Here is a 21,778-nt window from a genome sequence, read left to right on the forward strand (position 1 = left end):
TTTGTCTGTTTAAAATGGACTGATTTCAGGTTTACTTGTTTTGCATTCCGGTTGTCTTAGGAAAGCATTTAAGACTATGAGTTTACTTTTCCTTGTCAGTTATACTTTTAGATGGCCATAAGCATACAGTTCAGCTAAAATTCACTGGTATCTTGGCAGATATCTTAAATGTAAAATATTGATAGAAAGCAGCAATTTTCATCCCACAAATATAAATCTCCATCATACAAACTTAACACTGAAAGTGTAGAATCTCCATTATCATTACCAGTCAATGACAGAAAAACAAGACTGTTGTTTCTTACTTAAAAAAATACAAAATTCCTTTCTATTTTCTAAATTAAAATTCATTACTGTATGATGAAAACAACACAAATGAAATGAATAGTCATTTATAGAATATTGACTATTTTCCCAAGTGCTGTATAAAATTACCCATATCCCAGTTGTACATACAGAGAAATTGAAGCATAAATGATACAACTTAATAGGTTAATAAGAGAGGGAATTGCAAAGTAGTTTCCCTATTGAGCTAGATTGGTTGGTTCCTTTGTCTCCTGAGATAGCTTTATTCTGATTAAGTATACCAGTCAGGGTAGTCTTGATTAGTCTATAGGAACAAATAAACCTGGAAATGTCAGTAGCTTAAAATACAAAAATTTATTTTTCACTCATGCACAATCTGTTGCAAGCAGTTCTCCAGGCAGCTCCTTTTCAGCAGACTCTCAGGGATCCAGGCAGGATGTTTGTATCTTAGGACACTACCATTTCTTCAAGAGCCTTCCAGTTTTCCCAGGCAGAGAACTAAAGAGCTGGGCAGGGGAAGAGCAGGGGCATTTCATTGTCTCAGCCTGAGATGCGATCTGTGTTACTTAAGTTCGAAATCATATGACCCTACCCACCTGCACAGAGCTGGGGAAGGTGGGTGACACATGCATGTTCAGTGAGCAAAAAATGCCTCTGCCCAAATGGGGCTCTTCAGTCTGAGCTATTCCAAATGGTATGAACTGATCACATCCTAAGTGCCAGAATAATTGTGAGAATTTTTTGCTGCTGCCTAACAAAATGCCACAAACAGCAGCTTAAACAAGACGAATTTACTCTTACCATTCTGGAGGTCAGAAGACTAACATAGGTCCCTTGAGCTAAAATCACAGTGGTGGGCAGTCTGTGTTCCTTCTTGGAAGCTACAGAAGAGAATCTGTTTCTCACATTTTCCATTTTCCAGAGGCTGTCCACATTCCTTGGCTCCTGATTCCCATTCTATATCTTTAATGCTATTTATGTTAAATCTCTCTGACCCTTCCTCATGATCATGTTTCCCTCTGACCACAGCCAGGCAAGGTACTATGTTTTTAAGGAGTTGTGTTCTGAGGTCCCACCTGGATTACCCAGGATAATCCCCACATTGCAAGGTCCTTAATATTAATTGCACATGCAGAGTCCCTTTTGCCCTGGAAAGTAACATATCCACAGGTTCCAGGGTTTAGGATTAGAATATCATAGGCAGGTAGGTGTTAAATTTAATGTTACTAACTGGTTGCCATCTTAGAGCAAAATCATTTTCAGTAGAAGTTTCCATTTCCCTGGATTTTATTTCTCTTAAAAACTATTGGTTTAAATATGGTACGGTAAGACGAACTTGAGACCAAGTTTTTTATCATGTCTATTTGCAGTGTACAGCTATTTTTGTTCGTTCCTATTAGTGCTACTATTATTAGTAAAACCAGCTTAACTTTGTTTGGGTGATTTCCCCTTTTCTGCTCTCAGGCCATATAATTCGGGTGCAGATGACCTTGTTAAAGGCTCCATGGTGCCCATGTAGACCAAGCATACCCATCTAAAACTTCACATTATCCAATTGTAACTATCTACTTAAAAAATTTCCCCGAGAGAGTGAATTGCAGAACTTTGGAGAGACGGCTCTAAGAAAGGAGTTCTTGTCTGATGGGGGGTGCTAAGCATGTGCATTGCAAGTGGGAAGCTACTTGCTGGTGTCCACCTCAGTCCAGCAAGTGGGGAATGAACCCACTATAGAGGAAGGCAGGATGGAAAGACAGGGACAGAGTCCCGGATCCCGCTGACATTATCCACGCATCTAGATCTAGCCATGCTTGAGATTTTTATTATAAAAGTCTACACTTGCTCTTTTTGGTTTAAACAAGTTTAATTTGGGTTCCTGATACTTGCAACCACATGTGTCTTGACCGATGAGCCAATAATCGGTACCTAGTACCCTGAGGCACTAGGGTATTTCATAGTCTCTGCCCACCCGGAACAACTGGTGTCATCATTTATACTTCTCTCTGCAATGCCACACAGACCCAGAAAATTGTTCACAGCCATGGCAAGCAGAAATTTTTGTGGGTATTTACTTTTCTCTTTATAGTCATGCAGAGTGTTGAATGCTCTCTTGACGACCAGTCCAACAATACTTTCATGGCCAAGTATGATGTTTGTTCTACAAATGCATAGACATAGGAGGCATTTGGAAATGGCATTAACGATCAAGTAAGCAGTACTTATGACAGTCATTTGAAGAGCATTTACTAAACTATTTGAATGAGGGCAGGAAGGTTTTTTGTTTGTTTGTTTGTTTGTTTTTAACAAATATGTTGTCAATGTCGGGACCCAGATTCAAGAATGGAAAATACTGTTTTATGGCTTCCTACTGTTGCTAGACTTTTCAGTTATGGTTAAAAGAAAGATTCACATCCCTCAGCAATTATTCTTTTGTATATATAACTTATTTACCAAATTGGGGATCCCCACAGTACTGAAGTTTGAAAGATCTTATTAAAGTAACAGAATATATAATACAGCACTTAAATTATAAAACTATGTATGAATATAACTTTTTATTTAGAAAGAGCTAATATGAAGAAATAATATTTTGTTGGGACAATGAGATTATGAGTTACTTTTATCTTAAAAATTTGGTTAATATTATTAATGAAATAGTTTTTAAGTACTATATTTTTAGTGGAGATAAGACTTATCAGCTTATATGTAAGAATGCTTATCTAAATATGCTCTGATTTTTTGGATGTATGTAACAGTTTCATGGGTCTTTGATTTAAAGTGGACTACCATTAACTTTCAAAGTGTTACCGTTCTCTCACTCCTATAACATTTTCCCCTGACCTCTGTTTCCTAAGGGTCAGAAAGAACATGGTCCTGGTAAACTGTCCTAAACTTGCCTCTTAAAATCCGCCATGACTTCTGAGCAGTTGTAGAAGTAACATAAAGACAATTTGTATTGATCCCCTTGTTCTAACCATGAAACAGGGATAAGGCACTGGGAATCAGTTCTGAGTTTCCTGACAGCAGTTTGGTGTAGAGAGAAGGGCCATAAGCTTTCCTCAAGTCCCAGGAGGATAAATGAAGCTATCTGCCATAGTAGAGTCCCTATGTTTCTAATTTGGGATTTTGCTTTGTTTTGTTTTCTGAATTTTCTGAACTGAAGTAAACTAGGCAGAAGAGGTTTTCAGAAACATCTCTCAGATTTATCAGAGGCTGCTGGTCTTCCCTCACCACAAAACCCAGAAGGCTCTCCAGCATGGGTTGAAAATACAAATTCCTGTATGGGCTAGTGAGGTAAATGTGAGTGAGCGAACAGGGTTAGTGAGGGCTGTAGTGGACTCTGGAACACACGCGATCTCAAAAGGAGGCGACACACAGCTCTCGCCATTTATCCTGTGCATGGAAAAACACCAAATCTGAGAATTGCTTGGAATCTTGTTAAACAAGTGGATTCCAGGCCCACCCCAGATATTCTAATTTAATAGATCTGAGGTAGGCCCACGATTTTGCATTTGTGTCTCTCATCCAAAGTAATTTGGATGCCAAGGGTCCCGAATCCTTCTTTGAAAAACACTCTTGAAAGTTGCAGACTGAGGAACAGAACTTTCCAGGTTATAATGGGTGGCCAGTGAAGGAGATCAGAACACGCTACCCCAAAATATGCTGCTTTGGCATGTTGGTTATTTGGAGCTGAAGGAAGTTGAGAAACAGCAGAGACAGGAAGGACGTTGTCCCCTCCCCCTTTCTCCCTCAGAGCAGAGCAAAAATTTCCCACGAGAAAGGTACCTTCCTTGTGCCATCCTTATCACTAGAAATACAGAGTTGATGCTGAGCGGAATCTGTACAAACAAACCTTGCTAAATGACCCCAATCCTTCATTAATTTTTCCCTATATGTTTACCTTTCCACAACTGACTCCTTCTAAAAGCCCAACCCTTTGTTCTTTGTCTCCAGCATATCACCCTTTGTTAAAATGGTGTCTGAGCTCTCAGGACTAACCATGCTTTGAGGTTTTCACTTCTTTCCTGTGAAGCTCTGTGTCATATAAAAATATTAACATCAAATATATTTGTATGCTTTTCTCCTGCTCATTGTCTTATTTCAGTTTAATTTACAGGCTCCAATTACAGAACCCAAGAGGATAGAGAAATAGGTTTTCCTCCTCTACACTAAGTCTTGACTCAGTTGAAGAGTGAATTCCCTGCCAGCTCCTTGACCACTTTGCCTTAACCATTTAAGACCATTTACTATCTGTGATGGAGCCACAGGCCTCCATCTCCCTAAATAAGATGTGTGTGTGTGCAGGGAGATCAGGAAAAACTGATTTTTATTTATTTTTGCTGGACCAAGGTTGGGGATGGTACCTGGTTAGTGTTGCCCACTTTCAACTTTGGTCTTGGTGCAGAAATGTGCTCCAAGGACCTTTATAAAAAGAATACCTTGAAGAAAGCTCATATGTTTCATCCAGCTTATTACCCTGATACTCTCATCTATACTTCATTCCACTTGGCACATTTCCATATTGAGAAAACGAGGTTGCTCACTGCTCCTCTGACTCTGTGCTTGAACGACTACTGTAGGTAGACTCCTAACTTGGGTTACTGGGGTTGGTTTGACAAAGCTTACAAATAGGACAATTAGGTAATGATAGAGAATAGAGCACAATCACAGGTGAAAATAGGAAGCATTTGATTAGGACTACAGGTCAGGGAGGAACCAAGTTAAAATAGGACTGGAATGTTGCAATCACTCCAGTGTGGTGGGGTTTGAGATGAACCATCAAAATTGTGTGTGTTGGGGCACCTGGGTGGCTCAGTGGGTTAAAGCCTCTGCCTTTGGCTCAGGTCATGATCCCGGGGTCCTGGGATCAAGCCCCACATCGGGCTCTCTGCTTCAGCAAGGAGCCTGCTTCCTCCCCTCTGCCTGCCTCTCTGCCTCCTTGTGATCTCTGTCTGTCAAATAAATAAATAAATTTTTTAAAAAAAAATTGTGTGTGTTGGGGATTGATAAAAGGTGAAAAAGTGAGCATGAGAGGGATTCTTGACTTCTCTTAGGCTTTCTTTAAAGCTAGTGTAGAAACAACCTCCTTCTTTTTTCTCAGTCCATCATCATTGAATTATTTTTGCTTTTATTTTTAATTGTGTTTGCTTTTCATATCTAAACTAATGTCTCTGATTTATCTTTTAATTTCCAGACTGTTTATATTTGTTTACTTTTCTAATCAATCAAATTCAATAGGGATGTGAATATAGTTTTATAAGGTGTCTGGCACCTCATGTATATATTTTTCTCATCAGCAAAAACTTTTACTAATCATTCATAAAAATGAAAAAGAGACACAGGTTTGGCACCAAACTCCTAGGCCCTCCTCCTTTGCCTTACGTCTATCTAGAACTGTGGATTACTAATGATTGTTCATGCCATTTCAGTTTTTGAAATGATTGATTTTTTGCCATTTGGAATGGAACTGTTTTTTGTTGTTTTAAGTTTCTGTTTATCTATCTAGGAGAGGGAAAGAGCAGGAGCAGTGGGGGAGGAGCAGAGGGAGAAACAGTAGGGAGTAGGGAGCCCAATGTGGGACTCAATCCCAGGATCCTGGGATCATGACCTGAGCTCAAGGCAGACACTTAATCAACGGAGCCGCCCAGGCGCCCCTAGAATGGAGTGATTTTTCATGCCATTACCTAGCAATGCTATAATTTAACGAAACAGTTTAATTTCTTGAGGAGCAGTTCAGTGAAACAACATAGAATGAGTAGCAAGCACTACGTAAGCTTCATGAAAACAAGGAATCTGTTTTTCGTCTGCCCCAAGTATATGCTTAGTTTTATGGTGTGAAATAAACTTGATGATAATCCTGTCTAATTGTTTAGATTAATTCATATTTCTGCTTAAAAAATAGCCTATATAAGACTCATGTTTTTAACCAAACTGTATATTGTCTTGAGAAAAACATTTTATCCTGAATCCGGAAGTTAAAGTGTTTTTCTCAAATCAGTCCTTTTGCAGAAGAGACACCAGCTATTCAGTAAGACCTGAGCCACGCAGCAGCATCATCTCTTATGGCGCATACTACTTTAATAAAAAATAATTTGAAAGGAAACCCAGTTAAATAAAAGAGTTTGCTCTGTTTCTCTTACTTGGTATTTAAGCCTGTAGGAGGCCAAGCAATTATGTCCATGAGGCCCAGGCTCAGGATTCTTATCTGTTTATCTGAGTCTCTGGTGAACTTATGAGAATGTTTTACGATACGTAATGTGTGTTTCTCTTTTGTCTTCCTGAATCCCAAATCCTTTGTACTCATCCACTCTAAGTATTTATCGGCCTGAAGAGTAACTGGAATTTGTTACAAAGAAAATAGGAGCAGACTCTACTCTGCTTTGGACCCTCAAAATTGGGTTATGCAGCCAGCCACGTGTGGATGACCATCTTCCCAAAGATGGCCATGCAATATATCCCATCTCATGTACTCTTCTGGAATACAAACTGGCTACCACCTCCTATCAAGATGTAGAATCTAATTTCCCTCCCCTTGAAACTGGACCAGCCTTAGGGACTCTCTTGTAACTAATAGAATAAACATTACTCCATTTTACATCTGAGTTTAGGATGAACTGAAATAAGCCACATGGCTTTATGGGTGTAGCATCTCTAAGAAGAGATGCCTCTGGGAAAAGGAAGTGGCGTGGAAGTTTCTATCTGTTTTTTTCCCAACAAACTCTTAACAATGTTATTCCAGTTTTAGAGCAATGAGGAAACGGGGGCACAGCCGAACTATTAGGATTAGCAGAGCTGGGATTCAGATCCCTGTTTTTCATTTTCTGTTCTCCCTCCTGAGAATGAGCTATTCAAGACAAATGTTAAAATGTCTCTATCAAATAATGGATAAACTGCCACTGATGCAGGTGCTTTTTGGATCTGGCTGGACACTTTTCTCTGGGGATCTGAGGCTACTACTTGAGCATCAACAGAAACACGGACTTGACTGAGGTTAACCACTCAGGACACCTATCATCCCACCTGGAATTTAGAGCCCCTTCCTCCTTATTATGCTCATTGCCTTTCCTATGGAATGTTCACACATTCATGATATCTGGGCAAATATTCAAAGACAAATGTGCAAGTTCTTTTGAGAACTTACATTTGTGGAAACACTGCACACAATGAGTCTGGTAATAGAAGATTATGATCAAGCCCGGATCTTCAAGCTCACAGATGGGCTCTGAATCTGCAGGGTCTCTTGCTGGATGACTGGGTTTGCATGGACAGTAGCTGAGTTCTCCTTCATCCCATTGCTCCTTTTTCTTTTTTCTTTATTTATCTGTGGTGGGAGGGCATGTGTAGCCCCCTTTCATATTTATGGGTGGCATTTGAGAAGCTGTATATATATATATATATATATATACATATATATATATATATATATATATATATATATGCCTTTAAATTCGGAAGCAGGCCTTCTGCTTGCTGACTTTGGAGCTTTATAATTAAGTCAGCCCTGTTGTTCCAGAAACTGTCTCTCAACATTTCCTCTTCTGCAAACATTGTGTGAGCTGATGGAGGCTCATTCAGCAGCCTCAGAGCAGAGCCTGGGTCTCTGCTTCTGGGTGTCTTCGTTTTTCCACTGCTTGTCTTCTACATCTGTCCTCTTCAAGCAAATGTCAGTTTAGGATAGTTGTTTTTTTAGCCCTCTTTTAACCCATCTTAAACCACATCTTAAACTTTTTTATGGGAAAGAAGTCTCCCCTATCCCACCCTTATGCTCTAAAAAAAAAAAAAAATGCAAAACAGAAAAATAAAAACATCATTCTAACTTTTAATCTGGAGTTTAAAATGACCAGCATTCTATAACATTGGAACTCCATTTCAAAACACATCCGTGACTCATGAGTCATTTACTAAATTTTTATTCTCTTCCTAAAAAGCTACTTGACTCTAAGAAACCCACTCTCTGGATGTTATCACTGCCCTGGAATCCGGAGCAGGCGCCACAGAGAAGGCAAAACTGAGGTCAGGGACCCGTGCTCACAGAGCAAGTCTGTCTTCCTCAGAAGTGACCCACGTGGTCCAGAGCCCCAAGTCTTGTTGAGAAACCATAGTTCTGTCCTAAGTACAGAATTGCTACAATTTACCCCAGAATCCTTTTGGCCCCAGCGGCCTCCATCCTTCTACCCTCTCCCTCTCTCCCACCTCAAGCCTGAGAGCTGGTAGGACAGTGCTGGGGATGTACATCTGGAAATGGGCCTCACCGTAAGTCTGGTCCTTCCATATCCTGGGTACTTCATGGGATCCAGCAACCTTTCTCACTTGCGGTGCTGTGTTAGTGCCCATCTCCTCCCTGTTTATCCTACTTCTCCCTTCTTCTACCCCACACCAACCTTCCTGCAAAACAGGGCTACTTAATGTTGCCTAAAGTAGGGCATTTTTTTTTTTTCTTAAGTTACTGCACCTATAAACAAGCCCTCTAGTACATAGGGAACTCTGATTCTGGTAACTAACTCAGCTCTCCTACTCTACTAGCTAGTATTTGGACCACATTAAGAATTCTTTCAGACCCTTAAAATATTCTTTAGCCTGTTTTAAAGGTATCCATTTGCTAAGTTCCTATGTTAATGATAAAGCTGAAACTAACTTTTTAAAACCTCTTTTAAAAACCGCTACTGTTGGGGCACCTGGGTGGCTCAGTGGGTTAAAGCCTCTGCCTTCGGCTCAGGTCATGATTCCAGGGTCCTTGGATAGAGCCCCACATCGGGCTCTCTGCTCGGCAGGAGCCTGCTTCCCCCTCTTTCTCTCTGCCTGCCTCTCTGCCTCCTTGTGATCTCTATCTGTCAAATAAATAAATAAAATTAAAAAAAAAAAAAACCGCTACTGTTGTACTACCCAGTATCTTAAAGTTCTCCTTTGATATCAGGAGGGGCTAAATTACTGGATATAATCATGTCAGATAATTCCTTCTGAAGCATATTAACCTATGTTTCAGTATTATAAAAGTTACTTTTGAAGTAAAACACATTAAAAAGACTCTTAAATATTTTCACATCCTCAAGTAATTTTTTAAAGGGCTTTCCTAAAGTAAAACATCTATTTTAAAGCAAAATGTTGAAGGATAACAAAGGAATGAGAAAATCCTCTCAAGTTAATTCTTAAGAGAAAAACTGAGAAGAGAAAACATTATATATGCCCCTTTCTGAAAATTGTATTATTCCATATATGCATAAGGTTGGTTTCCATTAAATGATACTAAAAATCTTCCATGGCCTTACCTCTTCTTCTAAGAGTGGCCTGATTAGATATGCCTGCTTTCACATCAAGAATTGCTTTATTGTTTGCACTTATAACCCGAGAACCTGAACTTACACATTCAAAACTAGACTACTGGGAGTTCAGCTCTGCTTCTATGAAATTCCCCTTCTTTCTTGTTATCTTCTGTAATGTGGTATTACTTCTGCAGACTTTCGGTATGGATTAATTGAAGACAGATATTCCTTTTTTTGGCGACCTCTCCTCTCTAAGAAACTAATATTTTACCTCACTTTTTTTTTTTTTTACCTTTTTTAGACTGAATATAGAATTTTTCCCTTTAAAACTACTTTGAGTAAGATAAGCTTAAGTAGATTTTGCTCTAATATAGCATATGAGATCTAGTTCAACTGGGTGGAATCAAATCATGGTCACATGGGAGGGAACTACTATGTAACAATATTTATTTTGCTTTTTTGGTTATATTAAAAATCTGTCTAACAGGCATAGGAGACAAAGTATAAAACCTGTAAAAGATACAAATTTTAGGGAAGAAACAAAACAAGTTGACTTCATGTTTTAAATCAAAGTTTTAAAAATTCATGGTAGACTTGGTTCATAAAGGACTTTTTTTTTTTTTTTCAGTTCTAGTTGAATTTTTTTCAATTCAAAGCAAGTTTTCTTTAGGAAGAAGAGCTGAATCCATAGACATATAGAGTCCATAGAGTGGGTAGAAGATACTATAATCATTAACCTAGTCACTGAAAAAAACATTCCAATAGAGCAATTATGTTTAGTGAATTACATTCGGATCCCTCTACTCTGTCAGTTGTATCTTCTTTGGATTTTTCTTTCATAAATCACAACACAGAGAACACAGAAAAAGAAGGAAGCTAATGCAGGAACCATGGTGAACATCCATTCTCTGAGTGAAGAGGACAAAGCCCCATGCTTAAGGTCTGGAGCTCGAGATCAGAACTGAATATCTGAAAGTGACCTCTTACTGTGACAAGTATAATAAATCACCTGTGATACTCATCAAAAATGCAAATTCTTGCATTTCACCATAGCTTTAGTAAGTCAGGACCTCCTCAAGAAAGGGCCTGGGAATTTAAATTCCACTAATTCTCCATGTGGTTCTGAGTGTGTATTAACATTTGGAACCCAAATAAAGGCAGTTTAGAAATTAAAAAAAAATTATATGATCCAATTGCCTGAAAATAATTAGGCCTCCTTTTAAGAATATATTTGTAACCTAGGATTACAAATTTTATAGTATTTTGTCTGTGGTGCCATTACTTTTTACCTAGATATTTCAATCCTTATAGATATTGCTCTGGATTGTATTTTTGTGCTTACTTGATCTCTTCAGAAGTAGCCAACACTCTAATACTCATCAAAGACTTTCTAAAATGGGAAAACAGGGCGCCTGGGTGGCTCAGTGGTTAAGCCGCTGCCTTCGGCTCAGGTCATGATCTCAGGGTCCTGGGATCGAGTCCCGCATCGGGCTCTCTGCTCAGCAGGGAGCCTGCTTCCTCCTCTCTCTCTCTCTGCCTGCCTCTCTGCCTACTTGTAATTTCTCTCTGTCAAATAAATAAATAAAATCTTTAAAAAAAAAAAAAAAAAAAAAAAAAAAAAAAAAAAAAAAAAAAAAAAAAAAAAAAAAAAAAAAATAAAAAAAACAAACAAACAAACAAACAAACAGCTGTGTGGGAGAACTAGGTCCAAGAGCTAATATCAGTCTTTTGATCTCTCTGAGCTTTGGTTTTTATCTCCTCTCAGATATGGTTTGGACTCTAGCAGGAGCTGTGAAGGTAAGGCCAGTGTGTGGAACTGACCTGAGTAAGCCCATCAGCAATGATGGGAGACGGGCCATTGGAGCACACTCACTGCATTTAAGGGGGCTACAACTGTTCAGTTCTAACAAAAGGCTGGCAGGCAAGACTTCAAGACCCAGAATTACCATGGTGTCCTGATTTTCCAGGGAAGCTAGAAGCCCGCTTATAATGGGAAATCTCCTAATTGTTAAAGGATTGAAACTAATACAAAATATCTATCATATAGCACAGGCCCGTACTTCAAGGAGTAAATAAAGCACTTTGGTTAACAAGATTTAGCCTATAGGCCTCCTTACAATCCTTCCTAGTTATGGAATCCTTTCCATCTCCTACCTTTCTCAACCATCCAGATCTAAGTTACCATATTGGCAACTCTAGGCACATGAAGATTACCTAAACGGTAACTAGCAGAAACCAGTTAGAGGGTATTTTCCTAAAAACATAATCCTGTCTAATTAAAAAAAAATCACATTAATTTTTAAAAGGGCAAGTCTAAAGAGGGCATTCAACAGAGCAGATGCCTGATTGTAGAAACTTAAATTGTTCCTCCTCATTGATTATGTCATGGCCAATGACTGTGTCTATAAGGTACGTTAGCATTAGATAGGACTGAAAGGTCTCAGCAGTCAGATTGCCTGTGATTCATTAAGTCTGTCATGTCAGTGGTAGGGCCTGTATTTCCACGTTAGGTACACTGACAATGGAGATAGCTAATTAGGACAGATAAACATTTCAGCTGTCTTACTCTTTGATAAATCGTTGTCTTCAGAAATCTTCCTTTACCTTCCTATAAATTCATTCAGTCTTTGAAGTTTTGAAGTTTTTTTCTGTCTTAAAAGGTAGATATATCTAACACAATCTTGTTGAATTAAAAAAAAAAAAAAAAGGCCATTGTGTACTTAGAAAGCCTAGTTTGGCATCTTGGGGCACCCGAGTAGCTCATTTGATTGAGCATCCCACTCTTGGTTTTGGCTCAGGTCATAATCTCAGGGTCGTGGGATCAAGCCCCGAGTCAGGCTCACTCAGCATGGAGTGTGCTTGGGATTCCCACTCTCTCCGTCTTCTTCTGCCCTTCCCCTGCTAAAATAAATAAATAAATCTTTAAAAAAAAAAAAACAGAGTTTTGGCATCCTCTATGAAGCACTGAAACCCCATCTCCACATACATTTATGTATTGAAGATTCAGTTCAGGAAGTTTCCCTCAGTAGTATTTAGAATGTTTGCACCAAGTTACTAGATTTCTGCTCCTTCTGTTCAAGTGTCCTTTACTCTGTTTAAGAACTGGAAAAATCTGGAAGTTCCATTTGGCATTTTATACAGTAGTGACTCATTAAATATTTCCAGGTTATTAAAAGCCCAAGTATTTATAGAATAGTGTATTACCCTTACCACACTCATTTTTTGGGGGGAGGAAGTGTGACTGGGGATCTCTGAGGATATATTGAGGATACACTTGGATTGAAGAGGGCTTCCTTGTTCTGCCACTAATCCCAGGATTGGGGAGAATAAGACTTAGCATTTGCTGATTCTCTAGGTGCCAGATGCTTTGTGCACTTTATTTCTGACATCATAGACCCTCTCCAGAATAGTTACTCCCAAGTTGTAGCTGAAGAAATTAGAGTCAGAGATAATAAGGGGCTTGTCTGAGTAACTAAGCTGGGTTCAGACCAATTCTGTGTGGCTCTAAAGTCCATAGTCTGTGTATTACTTGGCTGGTGCTCCCAGCACCTGCAGAGTGGAGAGAGGGTTTTCTAGGACCATTCTTCTCATCTGCAAAACATGGGAGTTGGACAAGATGATCACTAAGTTCTGTTTCACTTCTAACATCCTATACTGGCATTTTAGGGCTTCATGCTGCAGAGAATATGACTCATTCTTAGGCGAAACCCCCTTTGGATGTTTTCAGATACCTCTGATCCTGGCTAAGATTTTCAAACAGGATGTTGACAGATATACTTAGTATTAATCTTGTCTCCCATGGCACTTGGATGCCTGCCAATTCTTTGTCACTCTGAACAATGGAGAGCATTATTTTCTCTGTTCTTTTATTTTCACATAAACCTACTCTCTACTGTTTCTTTTCCTAATGCTGGCATGGGTTTATATTTAACCAGACTCTGACTTTTTTTTTTTTTTAATCTTTATTTGCACATTTGACCAACTCTCATACACATTACTAAAATTTTTTTTTAAATCCATAAAAATCTAAGTTTTTTCAGAACATCATGTGAAACAATACTGTACCTTCGTAAGACTGGACAACAATGATAATGTGATTTAGAGAACCACTGCAAGTTGCCAAGTGAACTGTTAGATTGATAGAGATTAATTCTCTCTGTATCAGTGATGTATCTAAAAAGCTATGTATGCACTTCGAAGTACTTCTCATTATACTAGGAATCTGTATTAAGCTCACATAGATTATTCTAAGGCATTTGGAAATCTAGGCTGCATCTCAACTAAGGTGAGAAACTTAGATACTAAGTTAGAAATGACTGCATCTGTACTTTACTGCTAGTTCCATCTAGGACTTGATCTTTCTGATGATTAGATTTACATGGTAACAAAACTAAACAATGACAGCAGCAAAACACAGGCCCTCAATTATCTCAGGATTATCTACCTTTTCTCTTGAGGTAACAAGGTTCTATAATGTTGAGTTTGTTAACTTGGGGGCTTTTAACTCTGTTCCCAATCTGTAATGACACCTTAATTCTGATAAAAAGAACTTAAGCAAGGCACCTGGCTGGCTCCGTCAGTTGAAGCCTCTGCCTTTGGCTCAGGTCATGATCCCAGGGTCCTGGGATCCAGCCTGATGTGAGGCTCTCTGCTCAGCAGGGAGCCTGCTTCCCTTCCTCTTTCTGCCTGCCTCTCTGCCTACTTGTGATCTCTGTCTGTCAAATAAATAAACAAAATCCTTAGGAAAAAAAGAAAAAGAAGAAGAACTTAAGTTGGGGCTTAAGTGACTCAGTCCGTTAAGTGTCTGACTCTGGTTTCAGCTCAGGTGTCTTAGGGTGGGGCTCAGTGCTCAGCGAGGAGTCTGCCTGAGATTCTTTCTTGCTCTCTTTCCCTTTGCCCCACCTCTCCCGCTTTGCATGCCCTGTCTCTCTCTCTAAAATAAATCAATTTTTGGAAAAAAGAACTTAAAAGTCTTCAAATAATAGTTTTTGAAATTCAAAAGTTGGATGCTTAACTGACTGAGCTGCCCAGGCACCTGGGCATAACATTTTTTCCCCCCATTCCTAATAATGATATTCTCCTAAAAACCAACACATGTTGACTATTTTCTTTATGCAAGGCAACAATACTTGGTACAGTGAGAGAATACAAATATGCTAACAATGTAATACAATTCCTTTAAAGGGCTTATGGTGTAGTAGGTAAGAAATAGACACAAATGGTTTATAAGCCAGAAGAGGTAAAAGTCATTAAAAGAACATAAGTGCCTGAAGAGGCCTGAAGAGGTGGCATTTCACCTGGGACTTGAAGATCAGGACAATTTTGAACAGGGATATGAAGAATTAGGGAGAGATACTCCAGGTAAAAGAAATAAAACAAAAATCATCATGACTTTTATCACTGGGTCCTTTCTTTTTCAATTTTCTTCTGTATCCAGCCAACTCCCATGCATCTTTCTCTATATGGTTAACTCACGTTAATCATTTAAGACTCAGGGGAGGCCTCATCCCTCAGGAATCCTCCTTCATCCTCAAGGTTATGAACTCAGTTTGATTGGGATTAAAGTATGTCTTTCTAAGTGTTCCCCATTTCATTCAATTAATCCCCTGAAATTTATTTTCACAAGTTAGAATCCTAGGAATCATCTTTGTTAACTTCATATCCATCCTCACATCCAATTCAACACGTGTCTCACTAATTCTATTTCCAGAGTAAAGATCAAGCCAATTTTAGATAAAATATGTGGCACATACACACAATGGACTATTACTCATCCATGAAAAGGAATGTTGTTTTAATGTTTACTCTGACATGGATTACCTTGAAAACATTATGCTTAGTGAAATTAGCCAGAAACTGAGGTATAAACATTGTATAATCCCTCTTATATGAAGTACCTATAATGGACAAAGTCCTAGAAACAGAAAGTAGAGATTACCAGGGGCTGGAAGGAAGGGCGAGTTATTGTGTAAAAAGAAGAGAATTTTTTTGGAGATAATGAAAAAGGTTTTAATATCTTTAGTTGTGATGGTCACACAACACTGTGAGTGTATTAAATGCTCCTGAGTAATGCACCTACCAAGAGTTAAGATGACAAATGTTTTATGTCTATTATACCACAATCAAAACAATTTTTTAAAAGTTAACTGAAATCCATTCTATTCAATTCTGCTTCTTTGGTCCCAGCCACCACTAACTCTCACCTGGACTACTGAAATACTCAGATTTGATCTAGTCTCTGCCTATCCTTACACACTCATCCTGTTATTTTCCCCCCATTTACTTCTCTCTGGGGATATTAGACTTGTTACTATTATGAAAAAACACAAAACTACATTTCTGAAACAGTTTTAAGACTTGCTATTTCCATCAGAAAGGATGAGTACCCACCATTTGCATCGACATGGTTGGAACTAGAGGAGTTTATGCTGAACGAAATAAGTCAAGCAGAGAAAGACAATTATCGTAGGGTTTCACTCACACGTGGACCATAAGGAATAGTGCAGGGAACCACAGGAGAAGGGAGGGAAAACTGAATGGGAAGAAATCAGAGAAGGAGACAAACCATGAGAGACTCTGGACTCTGGGAACCAAACTGAGAGTTAGGGAAAGGATGGGGGTGGGGGGGAGATGGGGTGACTGGGTGATGGATATTAAGGAGGGCACATGTGGTGGTGAGCACTGGGTGTTATACATAACTAATGAATCATTCAACATATCAAAAACTAATTTTTGGCTAATTGAACATAATTTTAAAAAGAGAAAAAAAACTTGCTATTTCCTTTTGGAATATGCTTTTCTTCTGCCTCTCTGCTTCACTGACTCTTTCTTATAATTCATGTTTCAGTTGAAATGTCCTCTCCTTCTTAAAGAGTTTTTTTGCTGACCTACCTCATCAATGTGTTCTTCCCTTCTATTCCAACCTTTACTTTATATCATAGAGCTCCATTTATTTATTGCAGTGATCTCAATCTGTAGCTTTTCTTCTTACCAGTGTATTTCGATTGAGCAATTGGGTAGTGGCGATGCCATTGCCTAGGATGGGAGAAGATAGGAAAAGACCATGTTTGAAGCACAGTTAAATTGGAAGATTAGATAAACAAGAGGAAATACAAAGTTCACCTGCAAGTATATGAGTCTAGAGTCAAAAAGTGAAAGATGGACCTGAGATACAAATATAAGAATTATTAGACTATCAGTGATATTTGAGGCCATAAGAATGAACAAATTAATTCAGGGAAAACCTGAAGATTCAGAGGAAGAATGGGTCTTGAACTAGGCCTTAAAGATCTTTAGAGATTCTATAAAGTAGATTTCAATAAATTAGACAAAAAAGTAACTAATAAGGAAGAAGAAAAACCAGGACTCTGTGGTTTGACATAGGCCAGGAATGGAAATCTGTGAAGAAGAAAGGGGTGGTCATTTGTGTTGTACAACACTATAAATTCAAGTAACGGGAGCATAGCAAGGTTTACACTGGCTCTGGCATCATGAAGGTTGTTGGGGACCTTGATTGCACTTTCAATGGAAGATGATCATCTAAATGGGGTGGAGAGACTAAGACTGGTGGATTAAATGGCAAATGGGAAGGGTGTGAGCAGTTGAAGACTGTAGAGTTGCTTATCTTAGAATAAGAGTGGGAAAAGGTACTGAATGATGAGAAACCAGAGCAAGCTTTTGCAGAGATGTGAGATACCAACATGTTCCTATGCAGATAAGAATGATCTGGAAAAGAGGAGTCTGTGATGCAAGTGTGAAGCAGGGTAAATTTTAAGGGACATACATAGGAAGGTGAGAAGCATGGGGACTAGAGCACTAGTGGAGGATAGAACCTTGAAGGTGAGGAGGAACACTTTTTCCACTGATAAGAAAAAGCAATCAGGAGAACACATGTGACAATATGAAGCAAGAATTTAGTTTTGGCAGTGGAAAGATGAGAGAGTCCCCTTTTGACAGCCAGTGTATTCATAGTAAATTATAGGTGAGGTCATCAGCTGGGTGTAAGTGTAGGGGAGGGGAGCAAGGTTTGAGAAGAGATAAGAAGGTAGAGAATAGTTGTTTTAGAGAGTGAGAAAGCAGCTTCCTGGAAAAAAATAATCTCAGCCCTTTGGCTGGGCAAAGTTAAATGCTCATCTGAGATCTGTAATCATGCAGAGTAAAACCAATCAGGCAGGTTTTGTTACTTTGTCAGCAGGAGTAGAGACCAGAGATAGAGGGCTTCCATCAAAGGTTTTGTCGGCAAGGGATAGAGAGAGGGAATATGAGTATGTAAAGGGAAATTTTAAGAAATAAATCTAGAAAGATAAGGTGAGTCTACTTTATGGAGGGCTCTGAATGTTGGCTAAAAAAAATGAATTTTATTTCACTGGCAATGGGAAGCTGTTGAAGTATTTCTGACTATGAAAAATGATATTACCCAAAATCTACTTCTGCATGATTTATCTTCCCTTAATGTAAAGTGCTGAAATGACTGAAGAAAAGAAACCAATGAGGCCATTTGTGAAGGACCAGAGATTAGATAATCATGATTTAAATGAAAGTAAGTAACAGCTGACTTGAGCCAGACCACTGAAGGTTAAATTTCTAAGAGATCTTGGTATCTATGGGAACCAGACCAGCTTGATGGGAGCATCAGGCCACAGGGGAGAGAATCTTAATGTCTGGGCTAGGATTAGGCAGGATATTACCTAAATATCTGTCTGGAATCTGTCTGGATATTATCTAAATAAATGTCTGGAAGCAGATATACATCAAGGGATATATTGGTCAGTCACTAAATGAGTGAGAATGCAAAATGTCACCTAAAGTATTAAAACCAAATAAATCATCATAAAATTGTTGACCAGTGATAAAGCTAGAAGATGTCAAGAAGAGTTCAGAAAGCAGGAGGCCTGATGAGCAGGATCAGGGTGGCTCAAGGTATAGGCTCTAGCCAACACAAGAATGCTGGTTACAGGTCCGAACAGCTGAGTAGGGCAGGGAGACCAGACAGTTTTAAGAGTAGATATAAAGGATTTTGGAACTAGTGGTCAGTCCAGTTTTACAGGATTGACCAATGTAATGACAAACCCCTGACTTGAACACGGGTGTCAGATTTTAAGCCATCTAAATATATGTACATGACATTGGTCACAGCTGAAATAGTAAAGTAAAAAGTCACAAAATAACACAGCTAGAGATAGGTCAGAAGCAACTTATGATACAGTGCAGCACAATCAGCAATCGTTCAAATCACTCCCAGGATTTGATAATCTACTTCAACCTGGGAGCCAGTAGCTGTGCTAACAACTCCGTGGGTATCTGAAAATACAATTTGTTCCCTGGGAAATCTGCCATATGAGCCGGTACTGAATTTTTAATTTAGTAGGCAAACTCATTCCATCACCTAGCAATTCATAAACATATTAAGCAATAGAGCACCAGGACCCATTAAGTTTTGTTCAATATCCATCCATCTAACATTTCATGACCCTGAAGCATCAGGCACTGTGCTAGGCTGTGGATACAAAGAAAAATAAGACACCATCTCTTGTTTCTTTTTAAGAAACCTCAAGTCTATTGGTAATAAAGAATAAGCAAAAAGATACTTGTAATAGATTTTATGACTTTGGTATACTCAAGATCTATTGGTTATGTAACTCATGGGAAGGCCAGGGGGTGGGTGGGGAGATGCTAGGGGTGGTGGAAATGGCTGCAAAAGAGATTCTGAAAAAGGATCAAAAGACAAAAGAAGGCAAGGTTGGGAGTTGAGAAGAAAGGTTATGACATCTTAGAAAGAGGAAGTGGTGAATGCAGGCAGCATGGTACTTTGGGGGAAAATTCCTAGTCATTGAATATGGCTGTCATATTTCAATTAGGCTTGAATTTTGCTCATTTCATGTAGATTTTATTTCTCTCATATAATCTTTTTATTATATTTTCCTCTCCTGCGATTTGAAGTTCAATCAAGATTTTTTTTTTTACCGTTGCTTCACTTTTATAAGCACCAAATAGTGTTTAATATAATGGATGCATGTAATAACTCCAGGAATAATATGAATACAATTTCACCAAAATAGAAATACACATGTGAAACCAGTCATTAAGAATGGAGAAGAGTGTTTATTACTTTAAATTAACCCAAAGGAAAGCTGATGTAATTGAGGCAATAAGACTATAGGTCTATCACTTTTCTTTCGGAATGATTTCAAAGGACCAAAGTCTTTTTATATAACATTAATAGGAGTGTTCATCATGTGCTCATGGGGAAGGAAAAAAGAAAACCTCAAACCAGTTTCCATTTCCTTAAGAATTTATTCAGAACTGAATTCTTAGCATCTTGGTACTGCTTTATTGACAAATAAATTAAGGTGCTTTATTTTACTTGTCAATATTCCCTCATATACATTGTTGTTTGGAACTCACAGCTTCTGCTAAATAAATTACTTCCCTTTGGCTTTAGATCAAAAGCAACTTCAAAAGAAGGCTCAAATTCAATTACTGACTCTTGGGACTTATATGGAAAAGTTATGATTATGGAAAAGAAAAGATCATCCACTTGCATCTGGAAATGTTTATAGCATTAATATAGATGGATTATATAAGGTCTGGTTCCAATATTTTCTTATGAGTAATTAGTGAAAGATAAGCCCTAAGTCTCGCTTTCAGAGTAGGCAGCTCTGTGTTTCGTTCCATGTCCCCTGACATTCTGCTGGATTTGTGGTGTTAATTACATTCCACTAACTTTCTCTTCTAAGACCCTGGGACTCTTAGCTGCTAAGGTTCACAAGTAAAATCAATTAGATAAATTTGGCATTTCAACTATCTCATGTAATCCTTTTTAAACTCTTAGTGATAACTATATATGGGATTTTGTAGCACAGTCTTGGTTTCAAATAGTTGTGGGTTTTTTTTTTTTTTTAAAGATTTTATTTATTTATTTGTCAGAGAGAGAGTGAGTGAGAACGAGCACAGGTAGACAGAGTGGAAGGAAGAGTCAGAGGGAGAAGCAGGCTCCCTGTGGAGCAAGGAGCCCGATGTGGGACTCGATCCCAGGACGCTGGGATCATGACCTGAGCCGAAGGCAGCTGCTTAACCAACTGAGCCACCCAGGCGTCCCGGGTTTTTTTTTTTTTAAAGATTTTATTTATTTATCTGAAAGAGAGAGAGAGAGAGCAATCCCAGGAGCATGAGTGGGAGAAGGCAGGGCAGAGGGAGAGGGACAAGCAGACTCCCTACTCAGCAGGGAACCCAATGCGATGTGATGCAGGGGTGATCCCAGAACCCCAGGATCATGACCTGAGCTGAAGGCAGATGCTTACTGGACTGAGCCACCCAGGCACTCCCTGGTTTCAAATAGTTTTTAGTATGAATATAAATTTATATGTTAGATTTTATGGCAGTCAGTATCTTGATTTTTAGTTCTAGTAATATGATTTCTGTAGGTATGTGAGATATTAAAACTTAATTGAAAGTATATATTCAAAGAGTTCTCCTTTTAAAACTCCAGGTAATCTTTGAAAGAGAGCCAACAAAACTGATATATGGATTAACATTATATGTAACTTTAAGATTTTTTATTTATTTATTTGACAGAGAGGCAGGCAGGAAGAGAGAAGAGGAAGCAGGCTCCCCGCTGAGCAGAGAGCCCGATGAGGGGCTCGATGCAGGGCTTGATCCCAGGACCCTGAGATCATGACCTGAGCTGAAGGCAGAGGCTTTAACCCACTGAGTCACCCAGGCACCCCACATTATATGTAACTTTAAATGAAAATGAATAGCACCTGGTTGTGGCATACTTGGCAAAAAAAAACAAAAAAAACCAAAAAAAACCATATTGAAAATTAACTACCTTTTATCGGAAATTTACTTAGCAACCTGGGATAAAACTGTACATTTTGGCACTCATCCAGAGTTGGAAAAACCTGTTTACCCTAAAGTGCCACCAAAAGTGTTTCTCTATTGAGCTGGGATAAAGCATCTGGAAAGAAATCTTTGTCAAATAGGTTTTGAACTCTTGGGATCAGCTCAGAAGATGAGACTTTTTTATCTTAAGTCAGAATCCTCTTGTATACATAGCTCAGTGTGGTAAAAGTTTTATTACCCATTACCTTATAAATTTAGGAATATTAGAGTGAAGGTAATGTTAGGATTCTATAAAACTAAGAAGGTTTGATCCTATTGACCTGAGTTTTGTAAGTGCTTTCTTTTTTTTTTTTTTAACCTTTGAGGCCTCA

General features: G+C 38.6%; 1 protein-coding gene and 1 long non-coding RNA gene across 4 annotated transcripts in view; one reads left to right on the forward strand and one right to left on the reverse strand.

Annotated features, from left to right (window-relative positions):
• The window catches only part of CCDC192 (coiled-coil domain containing 192), a 197,715-nt gene that overhangs the window by 31,711 nt on the left and 144,226 nt on the right, over positions 1-21,778 (reverse strand). The window contains exon 7 of one of the 3 annotated variants that reach the window (XR_001179189.2): positions 16,455-16,598. The exons of the other annotated variants lie outside the window; for them this stretch is intronic. The gene's annotated coding sequence lies outside the window, so the exon portion shown is untranslated. The remainder of the gene's footprint in view (positions 1-16,454; positions 16,599-21,778) is intronic. 3 annotated transcript variants of the gene reach the window in all.
• LOC106005670 overlaps positions 1-21,778 on the forward strand; it is an 89,426-nt gene that overhangs the window by 7,290 nt on the left and 60,358 nt on the right. The gene's annotated exons all lie outside the window — the stretch shown is intronic.

The sequence above is a fragment of the Mustela putorius genome, unplaced genomic scaffold (genome assembly GCF_011764305.1).
Source record: "Mustela putorius furo isolate JIRA1106 unplaced genomic scaffold, ASM1176430v1.1 tig00000145_pilon_pilon_pilon, whole genome shotgun sequence".
In the NCBI taxonomy this organism is placed as follows: domain Eukaryota; kingdom Metazoa; phylum Chordata; class Mammalia; order Carnivora; family Mustelidae; genus Mustela; species Mustela putorius.